The sequence below is a fragment of the Ictidomys tridecemlineatus genome, unplaced genomic scaffold, assembly GCF_052094955.1.
Source record: "Ictidomys tridecemlineatus isolate mIctTri1 unplaced genomic scaffold, mIctTri1.hap1 Scaffold_339, whole genome shotgun sequence".
In the NCBI taxonomy this organism is placed as follows: domain Eukaryota; kingdom Metazoa; phylum Chordata; class Mammalia; order Rodentia; family Sciuridae; genus Ictidomys; species Ictidomys tridecemlineatus.
Window position 1 is genome coordinate 78932 of NW_027522401.1, and position 10279 is coordinate 89210.

Sequence of the window (10279 nt, forward strand, 5' to 3'; positions counted from 1 at the left end):
CCATCCCCAAGTTCCTTCTGTGTGGCTGCTGGAAGCTCAGAGCCAGAGTTGGCAACCAGCATGTGTGAGACCTGGGTGAGTACGTGGAGCAGGGCCCCCGCTCTGATCTCCAGTCATTTGTCCTGCCCTTGACTGACGACCACCATTCCTACCTCAGGCCACACAGGGAAGAATCTGGTTGTAAGAGGTGAATTGAAATGACTGCAGACTGGGAGCTGAGTGCCCTTTCCGACTGTGCCATTTCCAGGTGCCACCTGGGTGCCAAGTGACCTTGAATGAATTTTACAGTTGATTCAGCCACAATTACAATATTGCCACCATAAACATAAAAACAAGCCACGATCCAATTCATCTTTGCCTGCCGGTGCTTCAGGGGAAGCCCAGGCACCCAGCTCCACACTGCACCCTTCTTACGTGAATCAGAAAACCCCCAGAGAGCAACAGTGTTCCTCAATGCTAAGTTCACTGGCCACCACGAGCACCTCAGTCCCAAGGGTCCCACAGGCCTATAAAGGAGTGCTCACCCACCATGGGTGACCCAAGGTGCTCCTTCGGGGATTATAGTTCATGAGGCACTTGAGTCTAGCTGTGACCACTCACCAGAACACCAAGGCCCATTAACCCAGGAGGAATAGCCAGTGGTCCTCCTAGGGCCCCCAGGAGTCAGCAGCTACATGCAAGGGGGACTTCCTTCCCACCATCCCCTGGTTGGGGAAAGGGCCATGTCACCACCAACCAGGTACACTTCTGCTCAAGCTGAGGCTCCAAGGAGATGTGCAGGACCCCCCGGGAGCATATGGACAAGGAACCTTAGATCCAGCTCCTCAGATGGGCACAGGTAACCAGACCTAGAGGGGGTCCCAGGCTGATGCCTCTTTTTGCCCACTAGCTGGACATGCCTGACCAACTCTCCTTCCTCCATGCCTTCCTCCTTCTCCTCCTCATCCCTGTCCTGCACAGCCATTGACCTGCTCATATCCCTGGGTCAGTGCCTTTGAGGAAGAGGTCGAGTCATCTGGTCAATCTTCAACACAAAGATAAGAAATCTGCACACACCCTCTCCCAGGTGGTTGGAGGATTCTCACTTCTTTGTGGGGAGTTACCAGGGTTGAACCCAGAGGCACTCGACCCCTGAGCCCCATCCCAGCCCTGTTTGTATTTTTATTTAGAGACAGGTCTCACTGAGTTGCTTAGCACCTCGCCACTGCTGAGGATGGCTCTGAATTCATCATGATCCTCCTGCCTCAGCCTCCCGAGCCACTGGGATTACTAGCATGTGCCACCATGCCCGGTGGACTTTCATTTTTTAGGTTGTCCAGTGTGTGCCACTGGCCCTGCTGCGTGTCATCAGGGAGTGAGACACCCACATTTGGTTAATTCAGAACAATTTTGTTTAGATGAACCCAGATACTTTATTGCATTGATTTTTCTACCCAATGTGACTGTCCCTGATGATCCCCAGCCAAGAGGCTTAGAGGACACTGTGGAGACGGTGGTACCTCTTACCTAGCAGGTGGGCGGCAGGTACACAAGATGGGGTCAAGGCACCATGAGGGTTGTCACTGCAGGGGATGGAGGACTGGAAACTCAGCCCAGGTGCTCAGACAGTGCCACACTCCGCAGGTCTTTGGAGACCTCCACCTCCAGAGCTACCTCCTCCCGTGTCCTAGTCCAGGCCTCACCTGGAGGGAGTCAGGCAGATGAGGCTGGGCTGATGGCCACTGGGGTAAAGAGGATCAAGGAGAGGTAGAGACAGCCCCAGCGTGGGGTCACTGAAGATGTTAGGGCCTCTGCTCCGTCCCCGTGCTCCCTTCTGAAAACAGCTCACCGACCCTGGGGACATCAGCGGGGGTGCCCCCTGGCTAACCCCAGGGTGTGCAGCCTTCACACCTGTCCTTGGCCATCCAAGGAGACAGGACTGACCTGGACCCTCTCCATTCCAACCCCAGCTCCAACAGAGCACTTCCTGAACTTGGAGGTGGAAGGGGTCAAATCTTAAAACAAAACAACAAAACCCAGTAACATAGTGCAGCTGATTTGCTTTGCCAAGATCAGAAGAATCGACTGATTGTAAGTATTTCATAAAAGAAAGGACATTTTCATAGCCATGTAAGTGAGGATAGACTCTCAGGACAGCCTTCTTGTGACAGTGCTGAATGATGTTAAGTTCTTTTTAGAAATGACAAATTATGTCCATGTCCTCTCTACATGGGTCTTCCTCCACCAGTGTTGTTGTGAGAGCTTACTGAGCTAATATTTGTCAAGTGTGTCTGATGATGCCGGGCATGTTAGTGTGATAAAAGGCTTACTACTAAAAAAAAATTAAACTGTATTTAAAAAAAATAAAGGAAAGTGATATTGAGGGTGATTGAAAAGACTGAGGTTGGAGACCTAGTCCAGGACTTTGGGGGATGAAAGGGTCATTTTTTGGCAAGGAATATGCCCACCCAGTTGTCTTGGCCTCCTTCTTTTGTTTCTGCACCCCCAGCGCCCCCCTGAAGCTGTGCCCTGGGGGCTGTGAACCCCTCTGGTCTGACTCCACTCCTGCTCCTCTCTGCAAATCTTCGGGGGCCTGGTATGGATCCTGATCACGTCCTCCCTGGTGCCCATACCCCTGATCCAGGGCTGGGTGATGTTTGTGTCTGTGTTCTGCTTTGTGGCCACCACTGCCTGCTTGTCCTGTACATCATTGGCGCCCACGGCAGGGAGACGTCCTGGGTCACCCTGGTGAGTGCCAGCCGAGGGCTTTGGTGGGAAGCGGGAGAGTTGGGCCTTTTCCCTGGGAAACTGGCTTCTTGGGACTTGGTGGGGCTGCCCTGGAGACATCTCCTGGCACATTCCAAGGCCGAGCTGGCCCAGCCTCAGCCAGCAGCCAGGGCTCCCGCAGCTAGGAGGCTTGAGGTGGAAGCAGAGGTCGATGTCTGTGCTGCTGGTCAATGTCCTCTTGGGCTGCTCAGCTTCATCTCCTGTGACCACTGTTTACCCATAACCACGGCCCCACCCCTCCTCATCCACCTGCACCTCTGTTACCAAGAGGGCTGCCTTCACCTTGGGGAGCAGGGTCCCGGAGGCTGGCCCCTGCCATGACTCCCCAGTGGCCAGGCCACGTGTGCTGCAGGGCTCCCCTGCCACTGGCTTCTACACAGGGCTGACAGAAAGGATCTGGGAACACAAATGGCATGTGGCCTTTCTTCTGTGTAAGATCCACTGTGAGGCCCTGGAGACCAGCAGCACCCTCATACGGGATACCTGCCCACTAGAGAGGGCCCAGGAACCCACTCTCAAGAGGCTTCCTGCTTGGACTCTTGAAATCTCTGCTAAATTACAACTAAAAACAGCAGCGTTTCAACTCTTTTGCTTTGAAATATGCCAGGAACAGGAAAAAAAAAACACAAATAAATAAACCCAACAAAATGGAAAAAAAACCAGAACAATGGAAATGGCCTTGTCCTCTCACTGGTCAAAGAGGCCGTGTTGGAGCCAGGTCTGTGACCACTCTGTACATCTCAGACCCTGAGCCAGCTTCCACCTATTAGACTCCAAGCTGTCCCCACCTCCTGCTGGAGCCACCTGCAGGGCAAGCAGGGACCCTTCATCTCAGTGCTTTCTGGGTCCCCAAGATGAGGAACTTCAGCTCCCCTGGGCTGCACTGGTCACACCACCTCTGTGAGGAGACAGGCTGGGGACTGGTGGGTGGGAGTCAGAGGAAGCAGCCGCGGATTGCAAGGGACCTGAGCCAGACCAGATGGGGACAAGTGGGGAGAGGCGCTGTGTCCTGGACTCTTTCCCTCCCATCCCTCTGATGCCTGCCCCTTCTGACTCCCAGGACGCAGCCTACCAGTGCGTCGCTGCCCTGTTCTACCTCAGCGCCTCCGTCCTGGAATCCCTGGCCACCATCTCCATACAGGACAGCTTCATCTACAAGCACTACCGCGAGAACATCATGGCCGTGGTGAGTCCCGCCTGCCAGCAGGCGCATGCGCACAAGCAGCTCTTGCTGTGCTGCCACTAGGTGTAGCGGAGGCTGTGCCCTGAGAAGGGAGTGCTAAGCCCAAGGCACCCCAGTGGCCAGGCCTGGAGTGCAGGCGTCTGAGCGCCCCCAGTGTCTGATGGATCGTGCACCATGTTATTTAACCCTCTCAAAACCCCATGACCTGGGTACCGATGCAGGGCAGAGAGAACCTGTGTTCTCTGTGGCCAGGTGCTGTGCCACTCATGACCTTGGCACCAGTTTGGGGCAGTGTTTCTGGATGCCAAATGCCAATGTCTTGGCTTGGCACAAGATCACGAGCCACCACACAGCTTTGTAGGTTCAAACAGCAATTCTTTATTCCCGATCTCACACCAGCCTCCACACACGCTCAGGGGAAATTCTCAATCTCCCCCACAATACACATCCTAAATACTTTTTCTCCATGAGAACTCAGCGGGAACTCAGGCAGCAGGCACACCCTACTCCCAGCAGAAATAATCTTCAACCTCTCACTTCCCTAAAACTCCTTTTGTCTTAAGCCGGGAACATCCTTAGGAGCGGGATACTTCCTCAAACCTGATCAGCTCTAAACCCAGATCTGCCTTGGTCCTTGAGCAAGGTCACCTTACATGCAATGTCAATAGCGAAATCCATTTAACATGGGATAGCTGGCAAGGAAATTTTGAAGCGTCATTCCTACTTGACAATGGCCCTCAGCATCTGGACACTTGGGCCTTGTGACCCTGGCCCTCCCAAGGGTTGTCCACTGAAGCAGACATTCAGGGACAGGGACACTAAGGTCAGGGACAGATTTTCTTTTAATGGGATGGGTGGGAAGTGCAGGGAGAAAGGATGTTTCACAGAAGCTTTTTCCAGGGCTGCTCAGGGGTGCGCCTGGGCCCATGAACTTGCTCCGGTTGACGGTGGATTTCTGGTGCAAAACCAGAACGGGTTCTGAGAAAGAGCTCCTCAGATTTCTATCAGTCAACCCATGTCATGCAGATCCTGGTGCAAAATATGGTAGTAGCCCACAAATAGCTGCTCCGGTGGCCAGACTGGCTCTTCCTCCTTTAGGAAGGGGCAGGGCAGAGGCAGAGAGCAGCCCATGGGGATGGGCAGTGGCCAGCTTTGGGATGGGGTCTGGTGAAAAAGTCCCTCATAGCCTCATCCCTGTGGGCCAGACCCTTTCTCTCAATTAACTGCCAACTTACAGCCACTTCCTTAATCATGGCCACCTCGGGGTCCCTGACACCCCCTGAAGTGTCTCTCAGTGTGAGGACATCTCCCCACATGGCCAGTTTCTAAGCAGTAGCACAGCCAGCCAGGAGCCTGGTTGCTCTTCCCTCCCTGAAACGCTGGTCCTCCATCTCCACCATCATCCCTCGAACCACTCCAATTCTTCTCTGTCTCGGGGGCACCTCTACCTCTCCCTATCCAATCCCAGAAGACGCTCTCTCAACAGACATCAGCAAAGCATTTGGCAGTTCCCATAAAATTGTTGCAGACTGTGGTAGCAAAACATAGATGGATTATGGTTGGTGGGTCTATGCTTGATGGAAAAGTCCAGGTGGGGCTGATAAGTGCCAGGGCAGGTCTCCAGTTGAGAACCACTGGGCTCTAGTGGATTGTGCTGTATTGTGACTTTTCCTTTTTATCGAAAGGCAGCGTACACTCAGAGAAGTGCACAGGCCACAAGTGTACAGCCTGAATTTTCAGAAAGTGAGATTCCCTGTGCAGCTAGCGTCCAGATGGAGAAATAGGACTCAGTAAATAAAGAGCTTCCAGAAATACCCCTCTTGTCCTACCACTACCACTGTGCAACTCTGCCACCTGTCAGCTTCTGATTTCTAGCACCCAATTCAGTTTTGCCTACCTTTGAACTTCACTCGAGTAGGGTTACACCAGGTCCATTCTTTTATGACCAGCTTCTTTCTCTCAACCTGGTACTTGTGAGATTCATCTTGTGGTCAAGTATAGATGTGTATTGTTTATTTTCACTGCAGTTTAGTATTTAGTATAAATATTTAGTATTTAGTGACATTTCTCCATTCCACGTTTGCTTATGTCCCCACATTTTGTTAGTGGAGTGGGATAGTCATGAGCATGCCCAGGTAAAGTCAAGAGTGCTAGAATCAAGATCCAAATGTTCTCAGCAGGCAGATGCACTGAACAAAAATCATGAAGGTAAATGCAAACCAGGTTCCATGCAGTCATGAGATCCACTAAAAACATCCACTGGATCAGGACATGGGGCAGAGGAAGTCATCGTTCCTCAGGATTTAACCCCAGATCCCTCCCAGCCATAGCATGCCCCTCAGGTGGTCTTGGGGTGGCCATTGCAGGGCATATGGGGGCCTGGGGAGGGGTCTCCAAGCCTCTCTCACTTTGAAGGCTTCTGGCCTGTCTTGAGGCTTCTGTGTGGTTCCTGGTTGGGACATGTCTCAGAACCTGAGCTTCTTCCCCATCTTGTTTGGTGGTGGCAGAACCTCCTTGCACAACAGGATTGGTGGAAGCTGCCTGCAGAGACCTGGAGATTTCTAGAGAAATCTGGAGGTTTCTTCTAATGGCAGGATATCTGAAGCCAGAACCCATCCCTGCATGTCCCGGCTCTAACCGCCCTCAGCGTGCCATTCTTCACCCCATTTGCAAAACAGTTTCTATTTCCTGTTACAGTGGGGACTTCTTCTGGGCTTGTGCCAAAGGACCTCTATGGCCTGGGAGTGCCACCGGATGGGCACAGGGGGGTTTTGGGGCTGCTCACTCGGGCGTGACCGCGCCCTTCAGACCCAAGAGTGCCGACATAAATTCTCTTAGGCTTGTTATTAAGTAACTCAGCTTACTCATCACCTCTGGCCAGCGGGGGGAGAGCTTGCCCAAGCGTGGGGGCAGGGTGAGAGCGGGCACCCTGATGGCTGCTGTTTATGGCATTTTTCAAGAGTCACAGAAGCGTAGCCACCCTAAGTGTTGTGCTTGGGCTGGAAACTCTTGGCCCCTGCCCAAAGTCAAAAAACAGGTGCAGAGATTGAATTTGGAGGCAGGTGAGCCTTAGGAAGGAGGGTGACAGGAGCAGGCAGTGCCCAAGTGACATGTAAGTCACCAGTGACCATTGCCACCACCCCAGGGCCGTTGTTCCCAGTGACAAAATGGCCGCATCCTCTCACAGCCTTATTATTTTTAATTGATAAATTAAGTCATTTAAATCAGGTATATATGGCAGCAGAATGCATTTTGATTCGTTGTAAGCAATTGTCACAGTTTTCTTAGGGAGCCCCTTCTTTTTGACAAAAGCTAGACATTCTCCTTACCTTCCCTGACCTGCACTTCCCATGGACCCTGGCCTTCACCCTTGCCTGGGCAATGATGGATCCCAGGATAAGAGTCCAATAGGGTGTCGGGATGTCCAGGAGCTTGGAGACCCCAGCGAAGGCCAGCAGGCCCATGTCTCAGATCTCATAGCTCAGCCACCACCATCACTGGTGGCCGCTGTCTTGCTGGTGCCTGTGAGTGGGAGGGGGGCAGTTTCCACTGAGTCATTGACACCTGCCTGGATGCTTTCCTTGCAGAGGCCCTCAGTGTTCCCATTTCAAGTCAGCTGACCACACCTGGACATTGGGTAAAGTTGGTAGTTTCATCTTGCATTCTAGGACCCAGGGATCTTGAGTCAGGTCCCCTGGGGCTGTGTGGGGAGAGGATTAGGGATGCACCTGGGCTCCCAAGGAAAGGGTGTGCGCATGAGTGGCGGGCAGTGGCAGCCCCAGGACCATGCGGTGCTCCAGGCAGCATGGACCCGTGGGCCTCCCTGCCTGCCCCCCCACCCCCAACACTAATGGGGCTCTCTCTGGGTTCCAGGTGTTCTCCTACGTCGCCACGCTGCTCTACGTGGTCCACGCCATGTTCTCTTTAATTAGGTGGAAGTCGTCATAAAGCAGCCAGACTTGAGCTGAAAACCCAGAGGTGTTGGCGGATCAGCCCATCCTTCAGCGTTAACTTTCTAGAAGGCAGACATGCTCTCAAGGGGGCAAAAAGAAGAGAAAAAAGCAACACTTTCCCACGGGTATCATGTTGACCTTCCCATTGACCTTTCCACCAGGGCAGGGACTGGCTGCTAACCTGCAGTGCTGAGCTGTTTAGGGCCTCTTCCTGTCTGTGAGAGGGCCTGTGGGGTGGGACACAAGGAGCGTGACCTCAGAAGACCACAGCATCCCCTGCTGGCCCCTGGGCTGGGTCTTGAGAACAGCAGATGGGAGCTCCCACGGGCTCCATGGAGACCCATTTCATGGGGTGCTTCTAAACGTCGCAGGAACTGAAACTCACCCGACTGACATTTCCAGATGCCACAACGGAAGATGAGAACCCTCTGACTTTATAAAGTGCCCGTGTGTACAGTTCCTCTGTGGCTGTGCTGGGGGTTTGGTTTGAATTGCCCTGTGCTGGGAACCAGCTCCTGGCAGCCTTCTGAGGACCTTTGACTTAATCAGGAGGCAGCCTCAGTGACAGTAAGATGACATCATGCACGCTCAGCCACTGCCCTCACCCTCCCAGAATCCCACTGCCCAGATGGCATCCCCTCCCTGGAAACTCGCCAAGTGCCAGCCTGGGCCCCAGTCATTCCCCTCAGTAGTCTGTGCTCAATTAGAATTCCCTTAAACCGCCCAGCATGGTGGCACCCGACTGTGGTCCCAGTGGCTTCAGAGGCTGAGGCAGGAGGATCGCAAAACCAGCTTCAGCAGCTCAGTGAGGCGCTAAGCAACTCAGTGAGATCCTGGCTCTAAATGAAATACAAGAAAGGGCTGGGGATGTGGCCCAGTGTGTTAGTGCCCCAGGGTTCAATCCCTGGTAAGAAAGGAAGGAAGGAAGGAAGGAAGGAAGGAAGGAAGGAAGGAAGGAAGGAAGGAAGGAAGGAAGGAAGGAAGGTAGGAAGGAAGGAAAAGAAAATTTCTTAAACCCAAAGAAAACTAGGTACAGCTGTTTCCTCTTACTTTTTGTAAAGCTGATCCAAACTGTTTTGAGCTGTGTGGTCTGTTCTGTGTTCTCTGGTGACATGGATAATCAACTGGTTTTAGAATGTCCCTGGGGAGAAAGGGGACCCAGCTGCAGAGTTGAAGGAAGCAGAAACACCCGGTGGACACTGGGTTTCTGGTGTTAGCTGTCCAGGCTGTAAGTAGACAAAGGTCCCTAAGTTGGGAATCTGGAAGCCCAGCCCCTGTTCTGAGTCCCCTTGATCCCATGGCTCAAGAATGAGTGACATTCCAGGATCACTGGTACCAAAATCTGGGTCACTGGTATCAAAATCTAGCCACTTGCAACGAGTCCACTGAACATAACTGAAATTTCATAGGAAACCATGAGCAACAGGCTTGGCAGGGGCTGTAGCTAAAAAGCAAAACTAAACTACAAATTATGAAATAATAGGGGTTTGTCATGTGTTTACAAAATTTGTCATTCAGTGTTGATGGAGGGAAGTCTCAAAACTGCCCTCTGCAGGGACTCACCCCAGAACTTGGTGCAAGCGAGGCTCCTTTGCAATAGGGAAGGGAGGGAGGCAAGAAGGCTGAATTGAATTTCCCAAAGTTAAAATTTTTTAATCATTTAAATAAACTTTCATAGGACCTCTCTCATTTTTGCTAATGATAAAGCCCTTACTAGTCCATGGCTTTGCTGAAGACTCTGATACAGCTTCTTGTCCCTTCTGTCCCAAGACCATTTAGAAATCTGCAGATTCATTTCCCATTTGAGTTGCATCCAATTTTTTTAAATACTTTTCAATATTGATGGATCTTTCTTTTTGTGTGTTTATCTTACTGTGGTGCTGAGGATCAAAGACAGTGCCTCACACGGGCCAGGCAAGTGCTCCACCACTGAGCCGTGACCTCAGCCCCTGAATTGCAAGCTACTGGAATTGGGTGTGAATGGGGCAGGTGTGGTTTCCTCAGGCCCCCAAATGCCCTCCCCAGGTCTTGCTCCCATTCTCCTGCCCCTCTAACCCACCCACCCGGTGCCCCCTCAGCTCCTGCACCAGCTCTCAGCTGTCTGTACCCAGCTGTTTGGTGTCTGCAGGTGCAAGTGTCAGCTGAGTGGCAGTCCTACCTGCTCAGGGCACCACTCCTCTGAGAACCCACGATGCCTGGGGAGCCAGGGGTGGTGAGGGAGGACATTTAAGGAACCCGCTGGGCAAGCACAAAGGCACCCAGACCCCAGAGACTGAGCTGTGGCTGAGCCCCTGATGCTGGCTCCCTTGGCCCCTCCAGGAAGGGGTGGATCTGGTGCCCAGGCTTCTCTGCATGGGGGCCTTGGGCAGCCCCTTCT

At 52.7% G+C, this 10279-nt stretch overlaps 1 pseudogene; it reads left to right on the plus strand.

Moving 5' to 3' along the window:
- Positions 1–2536: 2536 nt before the first annotated feature.
- Positions 2537–9591, plus strand: LOC144373274 (myelin and lymphocyte protein-like; annotated as a pseudogene).
- The last annotated feature ends 688 nt before the right edge of the window (positions 9592–10279 follow it).